General features: G+C 38.5%; 1 protein-coding gene across 1 annotated transcript in view; it reads left to right on the top strand.

Moving 5' to 3' along the window:
- The first annotated feature begins 8235 nt into the window (after nt 1–8235).
- Nucleotides 8236–12442, top strand: part of LOC102497341 (cGMP-dependent protein kinase 1) — a 45235-nt gene continuing 41028 nt past the window's right edge. The window contains exon 1 of the mRNA XM_027770257.1: nt 8236–8338. The gene's annotated coding sequence lies outside the window, so the exon portion shown is untranslated. The remainder of the gene's footprint in view (nt 8339–12442) is intronic.

Raw genomic sequence — 12442 nt, forward strand, 5'->3', positions numbered from 1 at the left:
TACCCATCTTCTACTCAGAAGAACCTGAGACGAGGCAGGAAGATCACAAACATAGGAATGCAAAAAAAAATAATAATAAAATAAACAACAACAACAAAAAGATGAGGATGAGGGGTGCTTCTCTCCCCACAAGTTATTTTCATCTGTCTTTTCTTTTTACCTCCCCAGCCTAGAGAAGCCATGCCATGATAGCTTCTGACTCTGGTCTACAATCAAAAGCACAAAACTCAGGGTTGAGGTTTTGAGAGACATGGGAGCAGAAGGAGGAAATTACTCTCTTCTGAGATGAGTGAGAACTTCCTTAGACCACTAACTTTGTAGGGCTATTCATTTATATGAAAGATAGATTTGTTCTGGCATACCTTGAAACTATGTGCATTTTTTGTTTTAAATATGTGCAAATATCTATATTCCCTAAAGCAAAAAGGATCACCACTGAAAATAACATAGTAAGTGAGTTTTTATTTATGAGCCAATAATTGCTTTCAAGTAACAAAAACCAAGATGGGGAAAATCTTTAATTCCTTAATTATTTTTTATGGCAATATTGATGTGCTTAGGCTGAAATTTTGGGAAAAAAAAATCACTTAGAGGCCAGCAGATGGCGGACTGGTTACATCGTTAGATTCCACATGGCTGGCTGTGGTTCAAGTGCCTGACCTGGTGACTTGAAACTCACACCAGACTCATATGTACAAATTTCTGGGAGAAGAATAGAGGAGAAGGGATTGCAGTGTGGCCATCTCCACTGGGGGGGTGATTTCCCACTTTTCCTCTCACTGTCTCTGTCTGTCTCTCTCTGGTGAGCACATACAATTTAAGTCAAGAACTTCTAAAATAAAAAAAGAAAGAAAGAAAGAAAGAAAGAAAGAAAGAAAGAAAGAAAGAAAGAAAGAAATCATTTTAAACTGTGTACAATTTCAAAACCGAATCATTAAAAATGTATATTGGACAATATATGTAAAGATGACAGTACCATATCCTTACTCCTTTTTTAACAAACGGTGGCCTGGTATGTTAATTTTTTCAATATTTTTTTGACTCACCAATGTACTTCCTTTTGTGCCTTTTCTTTAATTGGAACACACACACACACACACACACACTATCATAGGAATACATAAGTGCTTAGCTGCAAGGAGGTCAAAATTGTTCTTGGGAACCAGCAGTTAGCGTAATGGCTATGTCGCTGGACTCCCACGTAGTCGACTGCGGTTCGTGTCCCGGACCCGGTGGCTTAAAACTCACGCCGGGCACGTGTGCGTGCGTGCCCAAGATCCCGAGAGGAGAATGGAAGAGAAGGGATTGCGGCGTGACCATCCCCCCTGGGGGGTGATTTCTCGCTTTCTGTCTCTATGTCTCTCTCTGTCTGTCTGGCGAGCGCACGCGCCCTACAGTGAAAATCTCTCTCAAAAAAAAAAAAAAAATTGTTCTTGACTGACTGACGTGCAATAAAAGAGCTTACTACCCAAATGCACTTCACAACTTTAACATTTGCCTTTGTTTTTCACCTATTAGGGCATTACATGAAATGCAGAATTAGAATCAGGCACTGAAAGTTTCCCAGATCACAATTCAGAGTTCCAGTCTCCCCTGCCTGGGTCTCCATGATTTTGGATAAGTCACTTAGTTTCTCTAGACTTAGTTCTTTTATTTTAAGGATGTGGTCATTTAATAGTATTAATTTTGAACAATGTTAGTATTTCAAAACTTTTAAAGAGAAATGTCGTGAAAATTGAGTGATTCTTTAGTATCTTGTTTATAAAGAATCAGATTTTTTGGAAAATGTGTAGATATGCTATACTGTGAAACATGACCAAGGTTTCTAGTTCTAGGTTTTTTTTAATTGCTAGAAGATGCATGCACTTGACAGAGACAGAGAAAGAGAAGAAAGGTTTCCCAAACAGAGCATGGTCATGCCTCAATCCCTTCTCCTCCATTTCCCCTTCCTTTCAGGATGTTGGGCACAAACACACACTTGTCAGCATGTTTTTCAGTATTTTCAGCCATAATGGCTGGGATTTGTACTTTGATCAGCCAGGTGGAATCTGGTTTTCTTAAGTACTAGGATATGAGGCCAACTCCTCTTCTGGTCTTTAAGTACTAAAACCAATCACTTAGCAGCAGCAGGACTACCCAATTGCAAACTAGGAATCAAAATATTTGAGTCTCATCTTTACAGATAAGCAGAAGGATAAATTAAATGAGAAAAAATTTAGAGTTTTTAGAAGAATATTCTGCTTTCTAAATGCAGACTATTTGCCTTACTATCATTCTTATTATGCAGCAGGTACACAAAATACAAGTTTCCAATGTGTTCCTTTTGGCTATATCACATCAAAGGAATGTATCTGAAAAATATGTAAAACTCTTTTAAGACTAGAGTGCTGACAGGGGGGGAGGGAGGAGGAGGAGGGTATATTTTCCTGAAAACCACAATTTTGGAAATAGAAGGAGCAAACTAATGTTATCTCAAATTTTCTGAAAAATTGACATAATGAACTACTTTATTTATTTTTATTTATTTTAATTTTTGCCAGAGGGCACATTCACTTGTGGGGAAGAAAGATGGGAGACAGGAGACTAAGAGAGCATCATCCCTGGGGAAGGCTCCCACCCAAGCCCTTTCCCTCTCTCTCTTTTTCCTTTTGGGGATTTGGATACGCAGACATGCACATGTGCCTGGTGTGCTTTTCAGGCTCCTGGGTCCAGGACTTGAATTGCATAGTTGGCCACGTAAGCTCCAGTTCCTTAACCATCACACCACAAGCTCGCCCAAGACTTCTCTAGACTTATCAAGTTACTTTTCTTTTTTCCTAAGGTTTGTTTATTTCTTCAATGAGACAGGAAGAGAGAAAGAGAAAGAGTGAGAGAGACAGGAGCCCACGATAGGGTCTTCATGCTGCAACCCACCTCCAGCTGGCCAGGATCACTGGCACACGTGTGTATCCAATATCCTCAGGGATGTCCTAGGTCATGAACCTAGGGCCTTTCCCATGGGGGTCTGGTTTCATAACCACTGCACTACCACGTGGCCCCATTAAGTGACTTTTACTTTTTTACTTCTTCAAGTTATTTCCTCCACTGCTGAAAGAATAGCAATTATACCCATATACTGTACAAAGATATACTTTAGAAATTGCTTTTGGTTTAGAAGGTTAGGAGTAAGTTTTCTAATATGTAAAAAGATTTTTTAAAACTGTAGAGTAATAGGGACTTTTATAGAATTTTTATTTGAAAAATATAATTCATCGTAATCATATTTTGGTAATCTTTGCTAATTCCTTGCTAGTAGTATGATGTAAAATTTTAAAATACTAACATTTAGGAATATTACTTAGTTGGATAATTTTATCTTGTTACTGGTAAGATATATTTTTAAAAACACCATTGAATAATTTTGTTTTTGATCCTTCATTCTGTTCCTATCTGTTTTAAATCCTGGTTTGGGGGAAGTCAATAAACATAGAGCTATAACAATAGTTATGTCTCTTTTCTAACCAAGGTAATGTTTAAGTTGCTTAATATTTTATATTTATTTATTTTCCTCTCACTTAGATTATTTTTAAGAAGAGTAAGATATTTATCACAGACTCTGTACCCTTTCCTTTCTGAATTAAGTATTTTTTTTCCCCTGCGTGGTTTTAAGTTGCTGTGTCCAGGACTTGAACTGTGGTCGACCACATGGGAGTCCAGCGACATAACCATTATGTCATCTGCTGGTCCCTTCAATTTAATTTCTTTTTATTTTTTGCCATAGGGTGTATGTACTTGGTGGAGAGAGAGAGGGAGAGGGAGAAATCTCTCCCCAGGAGGGATAGTCATGGCGGAGCGACAGCCTTCTCCATTTTCCTCTCAGGATTTTGGTCACACACATGCACCCAGTGTGTTTTTTCAGACCTCCAGATCTGGGACTTGAACTATGGAGTAGGCCTTGTGGGATCCAGCACCTTAATCACCACACCACCACTGGCCTGATAGACCTTTATAAAGAAGCTAAGCTCCAAGTGATTTAGATTCTTCTGGTATTTGATTCTTGCTCATAACTTGGAGGGACATTTTCTTTCTTTACCTTTATTCTGGGATCGTTTGAAAAGAATTAGAATCTACCGATTAAGTTCTATTTTCTCTAGAACTGATGAAAGTTTGAGGGGAAGAGAACTAAAATGGTTAGGAAAATGGCTGTTGTTCTATTAATCAATCTTTTTTGCCTGAAGGAGGTGAATATACAACACAAACTAACTTATTTCTGTGGAGTACCAGATCCAAGGAATTAGGCCCAGCTTCAAACAATTCTAACATCTTTCTGTGCAAAGTGTTTTTTTTTTTTTTAAAGAGGTTTTTGCCATAGGGCGCGTGCGCTCGCCAGACAGACAGAGACAGAGAGACAGAAAACGAGAAATCACCCCCTAGGGGGGATGGCCACGCTGCAATCCCTTCTCCTCCATTCTCCTCTCGGGATCTTCGGCAAACACGCACACGCGCCCAACGTGGGTTTTAAGCCACCGGGTCCAGGACGCGAACCACGGTCAACCATGTGGGAGTCCAGTGACATAGCCATTACGCTAACTGCTGGTCCCCAAAGTGTTTATAAGAAGATAGTTGTAGGGAGCAGCAGGTGGCATAGTGGTTACGTTGCTGGACTTCCACATGACCAACCATGGTTCAAGTCCCAGACTTGGTTGCTTGAAAATCACACCAGGTGCATGTGTGTATATGCCTAAGATCTTGAGAAGAGACTGGAGGAATGGAGGAGAAGGGATTGTGGTGTGGCCATCCCCCTTGGGGGAGGAGGGGGAGATTTCTCACTTTCCCTCTCACTGTGTTTGTTTCTCTCTCCAGATGAGTGCACATGCCTTAAGGCAAAACCCTCAACAAAAAAATAAATAAATAAAATAGGACATTGTAAAGTACTAAAAAATGCATTTCAGTAAGAAATAAAGTTCCTGTGGCCTGGTTGCTTAAAACATAACAAGGAATATACAAAGGAATCTACATTTGTTCTTTAATACTCTTTAGCTTAGTTTGAAACACTTATTTTTAGAAATCATTTTTAGTAGTAGTATTTTAGTATAAGATAAAAGCTATCAATCGTCTTCTCAGAAATGTGCAAATGCTGACATCTCTTTATGTTTATAACTACAGGGAGCATACAAAGCTGTAAAACAGGTTAATAAGGCAGAAATAACTGTACAGCAAGAGAATAGTGTATTGGGTGAAGGAAGCAGAGAAAATATATCATTTCTCGAACATGCCTGATAGACTCTTCTGGGCCATGGTAATTAGAAACCGCACTCAACTGCTGATCCTTACAGGGTATACTCTTTTAGGTCTGGATATATTGAACTTTTCTTTTACAGTGTTGTTACCAGCATGTAAAATATGTCCTTTAATTGATTGGTGTTTTAGTGTACGGGGAAGTTATGTATTTAAATGGATTTTGATAACTAAAGATAAAATGTCTACTATTTAATATGGCCGCCTCATTAGTTTAAATACCAAATACTACTATAAAGTCAAGGACTTTGTTGAAGACATACAAACACAAAGTAACCACTGTGTAACTTTTGCACCATATATCTGCCATTTTTTAGCAATTCGTTTTTTCAAGAGAGATTTTTACTACAGGGTTTTTGTGCTCACCTGAGAGACAGAGAAAGAGAAAGTGAGAAATCACCCCTCAGGAGGGTTGGCCACACCAAAATCTCTTCTCCTCCTATCTCCTTTCAGGATTTTGGGCACACATACCCATGCACCCAGCCTGAGTTTCAAGAGACTGGGTCTGGGACTCAAACTGTGGCAAAAACGTGGTCCCCATCCCTTGCTCCAGAATTTGTCACCCTTAGGGACCAGCAGTTAGCGTAATGGCTATGTCGTTGGACTCCCACGTAGTCAAACACGGTTTGAGGCCCAGACCCAGTGACTTAAACTCACGCCGGGTGCATGTGCGTGCATGCCCAAGATCCCGAGAGGAGAATGGAGGAGAAGGGATTGTGGCATGGCCATCCCCTCTGGTGGGTGATTTCTAGCTTTCCGTCTCTCTGTCTGTCTCTGTCTGTCTGGAGAGCACACACACCGTATAGCAAAAACCTCTCAAAAAAAAAACAACAACAACAAAAAGAATTTATCACCCTCAGACTTATTGGGCAGCTACTTATCTCCTGGGCCCATTTCAATGAATTCCAAAACTTTTGTATAACTTCTGGAACTTCCTGAGACTTTCAGAAGTTTAGAACTATGCTTTTCAATCCTTGTTGTGTATCAGAATCACCAAGAGCTTTAAAAATATGTATAGGTGTTTGGGAACCACCTCTAAAAATTTCTGATTTGCTTCATCTGCAGTGAGCTCAAATGAAATGCTTTTGAAAGACACTGACATAGCTCTGCTGTATAGCAGAGGCCTGAGAATCACTCCACTCACTTACGTGTACTCCAGCCTAGTTCACAAACCTGAATGGAAGAATTGGGGAGGTAGAGTCTTCAAGGATTTATAAGTAATATTGCCATACTTTAAATATATAAAATGGTATCAAAATGGACTTAGTTTTCTCTCTTCAGGGCTGAGAACTCTAAGTCCAACAAACACATAGATGATTTTTCGATAACAATCTCATTAAGGATTTGGTAATCTAGACTGCCAGGAAATGCTTGACCACATGTAAACTGTAACAGAATCAGATCCCAACAGATGTTCTGTCTAACCACCTGTTGAAGTCAAGTCTGCCACTGGCCCTTTAAATGGGATGGAATTTTAATTTTCCCAAAGCAGTGAGCCAGTTGGAATGCTGAAAATGCCCATTTGCTGCTTACGTTCCATCTCAGTAAACCATCTCCTGGATTGCTATGTTGATCTCTTGATTATGCAGTAAATGGAAAAGTCTACAGATACCATTAGGGTAGAGTAGCAACCTTGTTTGTAGGAGTTTATTAGAGTGAGTTGTTTTCATATAACCAGCCAGTAATAAAATGAAATTAAAACAGTGTTGTTTTTATCCTCCGAATCAGTCAACAACTAACTTGTTAAAAAACTAGAACTGTGATTGTCAGTAGAAGACTTGAAGGCTCTCCCAGAAAGCTGTTCCATGTCTCCTAAGCTGAAAGTCTGAATTGGCATTTGATTATACTAAAATAGCTAAAATGTTACAGAACTTAACACCAGAGTTGTCTGTCCGTTATTCTATTTAAAAATAAATATAAACACGCTGTGTTGGTGTCATTGCCCGGAGTGTGTGCATCATTTCTATCTATAGTACAGTCCTCAGTCAGGTACTGGGGGCAGAAGGCCACGGGTTAGGCATAGCTACTCAAATACGTACTTTAGTTTTGAGACAGCTGAGTTCTTCCCTGGCCTGACTCTAGTGAGTGGGCAGATCATATTCCTCTTGATGCCTTCCTGCCCTTTCTAAAAATAGTAGGGCTTTTAACAAGGAGATATTTTAAGCAGCTCATATTCACTGATCCCATTAGGAGAAGCTTATTTTGGCCACTTGCATGTGTCAGGTTTGCATGTGTCCATCGTTAAATTTTTGGAACATTAGTCCAAGCTTCTCCCCATCACTCATATAAGACACTTGCAAACAAAGATGCTGGATTGCAAGCTGAGTTTTGGCTATGGCTCAGTGGGTAAATGTGAGTGAAGGGAAGATACTTTTAGGAATGTGACTATGCTCCCGAAATCATCCATTTCAGACATTTGCACATCACTCCTCAGCTTCTCGGATCTGTTTCCTTAAAACCTGGCTGTGAGTTTGCCCCCCGAGCCCTCCATGATCTTGCCGCTTTTAACACATATTTAGAGGAGGCGCTGCCAGCGTGTGGATAAGAGAAACTAATGAGCAACTGCCATCCAGAATCTGAACGGCAAAAACAAAGCCAAGCAAAACCAAAAACTCCCAAACCAAACCAAAAAAGAACAACTCAGACAACCCGTGTTTACAAGAAGACGCGTAGGAAAACACCAAGATGTCACTTTGATTTGATAGCTGGATTTATCAGTCCCTTGACTGGCATGCAGTGGGTACTTTGTATTTTTCTACTTTGAAAAACAAGTGCACATTTATGTTCTTCTGCACTCCTGGGACCAAAACAGTTATGAGTGTGAGAAAACATAGACTCTAAAAGCAAGATGGAATTTCAGCAGGTAAACCCTGTCCCACAGTCGTGTCATTCCGGTACCGTTGTACGTGGTAGTCGTGTTTGCACCTCTAAGAAATTTCCATTTTTTCGCATCAAAAACTCCAGATATGAAGCCGAAGCTGCTTTCTTCGCCAACCTGAAGCTGTCTGATTTCAACATCATTGACACCCTCGGCGTTGGAGGTTTCGGACGAGTAGAACTGGTAGGTGATGGTTCTTTAACTACTTTCGAAAGCCTCTGCTTCCTTCTTACATTTTTTCCACAGTGAGATTTTTTTTTCTCTCTCTTTTCTTCTGTCTCATCACTAATTACTATTATTCCTGCATCAGCACCAAATGTTTTCATATGGGCTTTTCGGTGTTGGCAACAAAGTATACCATATCATGCAGTGACTAGAATAAAATAAAATAAATATTCAATCACCTTTTCAAAACATATTTTATGCTAAATGAAAAGTGATCACATTGCTTCCTGAGGAGTCATAAAACACTTTGTAAATTTAAATACATTTAAAAAGGTAAATGGGGTGTACGTGTGTGTGTGTGTGTGTGTGTGTGTATATGTGTGAAATAAATGGTGTAAGTAATCGTTGTGTGATTTTGTAGTTGTAAGCACCTATTTAGATTTTTGTGCTACTCATTTGAATATTTTACATAGTTTATTTCACACATTTTGTTTGAGTACAGCTAGTGTTGATGACAATGATGAAGACATTCTTGTGTAAGTTCATATGTTAAACACAGTGCACGAATGTGAAATGAAAGTGTACTCTCGCATTTTTCTGAAATATATGTTTTAAAACTAATCTTTGTAAAGAGAAGTAGGAAAATGTATTCTGAGACTGAGTAGCTGCCTTCCAAGACTGGGTGGATAGTAATGCTAATTGACAACCAGGATTAGTTTCCACCTCTCTGCTGACCTGAACACAGAGGACTCCCTGATAGCAGACACCAGTACAGTGTGTTAGGAACTCCCTGGGATTGTGTACAGTGCAGTAAACAGTTACTGTTGCCATCATGGGACATGAGAAATCCCCTTCCATAAAAGTAGAGTGATCCAGTGCTGTGCTATTTCTGATGTTTGTCCATTTGTGTTGCTGCTGGGATTTTTTACTTTGAAAGGCAGAAAGATATAGTTACATAAATATTAGACAAGAGGGTTTTAGAATCATAATGTGTTTCGCTGAACTTGCATTATGCTTCCCTTGACACTACTTGATTATACTACAGTGATACTAATTTTTAAAAGTAATAATGTATTTACTTAATTTTATTTGTTATTATTGTTATTTCTTAATTTGACTAGAGAGAGACAAAGAGAGAAAGGGAAAGTGAGAAAGCAAACAGACAGGTCTGAGACTCAAACTGTGGTCGGCCATATGGGAGTCCAGCACCCTAACCACCATGCCATCTGCTGGCCCCATTATACTTATTTTTTTAAATTCATGTATTTATTTTTTTCATGAGTGAGAGAGGCAGAGAGAGAGAGAAACACAGCCCTCTCCCTCACACACACACACACACAGGGTCTCAGTGTGGCAATCTGCCCTCAGTTTTTGGCCAGCCTTCAGTCATAACCAAGTACATATCTGGCATCCTCAGGGAAGTCTTTAAACTTGAACCAAGAAGCTTCCCATATAGGATAGCCTTTACACAGCAATGCATTTTATAACAGTGCCACCCTTTGTTCCCTTCATTTTTTAATAATTAAAACAAAGCTTACTTCTTCATGAGAGAAAGACAGATACCCTCAACCAGGTCTTCATGCCATGATCCACCCCCAGTTTCAGCTGACCTGGGTCATGCATCCATGACCTTTCCAATGTGGGTCCACTTGCATTGCTGCTGCTCCACTGACTGACCTTAGCAGCAATACTGGTTCAGAACATGCAGTGAGGATCTGAGGGAGTAAAACTCAAGTAAGGACTGAGAAAAAAACTCTTGCTTGTCTAAGTCCTGCCAGTTAATGCTGCCAAAGACTTATCTGTCAAGAACTTTGGTTTTGTGGCAAGTTATAGGTGTTCATATAGCTAATGAAGATTTATTAACAGCATGATATGTGAACAACTTTGTAAGAAGCATTATGAGAGCATAAAGCTCCTTGCCTTGAATGTTTTTTTGTTTGACATGTTTGTTTATGTAATTGTGTATGTTTAAGCCCCTCCTAGCATGAAGCAGTAGAAACAACAGAATTCCACAGATATTGATTTGGGGACTTTTTGTTACTGTTTTATAAATAATTATTTTTTAAAGACTGGAAAATAATCATTTTTTGTTTTGATAGATAAAAAAAATCAACATTTCACTTTGTGTATTCCTGGAAGTCTAATAATTCCAAACTAGAAGCTTTCAAGTTACCAGTAAATTCTTTTATGAAAAATAGGAATTTACTTAGGATTTTTGAAATATTAAATACATTGATAATATTGAAAATAGTGGACAACAGTTATAAAAATACCTTGAAACTACTTCAAGTTTGACAATTAAATGCCAAGCTAATAGTGGAAAACTTCTAGAAAATTCTCTGAGAAATGTATGAGAAAGTACAAACATTTCTGTAAGACAGTTAGCTAATTCTCTTAATTATAAGGTATGACTATAAAATAAGAACATTGATTTTACAAATCACAAGTGAACGTTTGTCCTATTACTTTATTCCTAATTTATTCCACTTTTTGTCTTGTTGAAGAAATACTTGCCTTTTCGAATATATGTGCACAAGTCCAAGACAAACTTCTTTTTAACCTTAAAATATTAGATGTTTAATTTATTCATCCAGCTACCCAAATGCCTTCTATGTCAGGGAACCCTATTAATAAAATGCAGAAGCAGAGATATGAAAAACACAATCTTTGTCATCTTAGATTTTCTTTTTTGTGCATCAGTTATTACCTATCTATTGGACTGTCAGAAAAGTCATGACACATCTTTACATAGAAAAGCACTTCTGATGGCCCCATAAATAGTACATGAGAGGAACGTTTCCCTTCATAGAAATGTTCTAGCTAATAAAGGAAAAAGGAGTGACAGAGTTGGAATATCAGCATTTTGCAACTCAATGTGAAATAATCAATATAGGTAGTAACCATCAATGAATGTAGACATACTAAGCTATTATTGACAGTATAACCAGCAAGTCCACAATTCCAGTTCAAGGTAAACAGCAGAAAAGCTTTTGTACCTATGTACCAGGAGACATGAATAAAAATGTTATAGCAGCACTGTTTGTAACGGGAAAAAATGAAAGGCAACCTAGATGTTCATAAAGAGTATAAAGGACAAATAAATACCACAGTGAAAAAAAAAAGGACTGCAATCAAAAAAAAAAAAAAAAACACCATGAGAGAGAGGCGGAAAAGGAAAAAACACACACAGAAAAATAGGGTCAGTGAGATTCCATTCATTTGTCAGTCAAAAAAGTGACATTAAATAATATTATTTCAAGATACAGACATTTGTGGTATGACTATCAAATGATATAAGTATACTTAATAGAAAATTTAAAATAGAATCCCAGGGTGGGGGATTGGTGCATATGAGATTGGAAACAGATGTACAAGAGGTCTCAAATGTGGCAATTATATTTTGTTTCTTAAATTGGATGGTAGGCATGCTTCCCTTTTACTATCATTATATAACTGGTGCTTGTATATAATGTACATTATACATATTTACGTGTGTATTTATACATAAATGAGTATGTCTATATATAGACACACAGAAAGGGTTTACATATGAAGGAAATATAAATTTTATGAACCATTTTTAAAATAAAATCATTTGGGAGCTGAACAATGGCATGGTGGTAAATGCAATGCTCTGCAAGGTTGACCAATGTGGGAGGATTCTGGATTCATGTTCAGAGTCCTCCCTGAGTATGCCAGGCACACACATGCCCATGATCTAGGGCTGCCTGAGATTGGGAATGGACTGTGGCATCTAGACCCTGTTGGGTGTGCTGTCTCTCTGTCTATCTCTGCCTTTCCTTTTCTTCCTTTTTTCTTTCTTTCTTTTTTTTTTAATATAGGGTGTGTGTGCTCTCCAGAAAGACACAGAGACAGAAAGCAAGAAATCACCCCCCAGGGGGGATGGTCATGTTGCAATCCCTACTCTTCCATTCTCCTCTCAGGATCTTGAGCATGCACACACACACACACACACCCAATGTGAGTTTAAGCCACTGAGTCCAGGACTCAAGCTGCAGTCAACTACATGGGAGTCCAGCAACATAGTCATTATGCCAACTGCTGGTCCCCATCTGTCTGTCTATCTTTGAATCTCTCACTTGTGGAAGAAATAAATAAACT

The sequence above is a fragment of the Tupaia chinensis genome, unplaced genomic scaffold (assembly GCF_000334495.1).
Source record: "Tupaia chinensis unplaced genomic scaffold, TupChi_1.0 Scaffold000118_1, whole genome shotgun sequence".
Taxonomy (NCBI): Eukaryota; Metazoa; Chordata; class Mammalia; order Scandentia; family Tupaiidae; genus Tupaia; species Tupaia belangeri.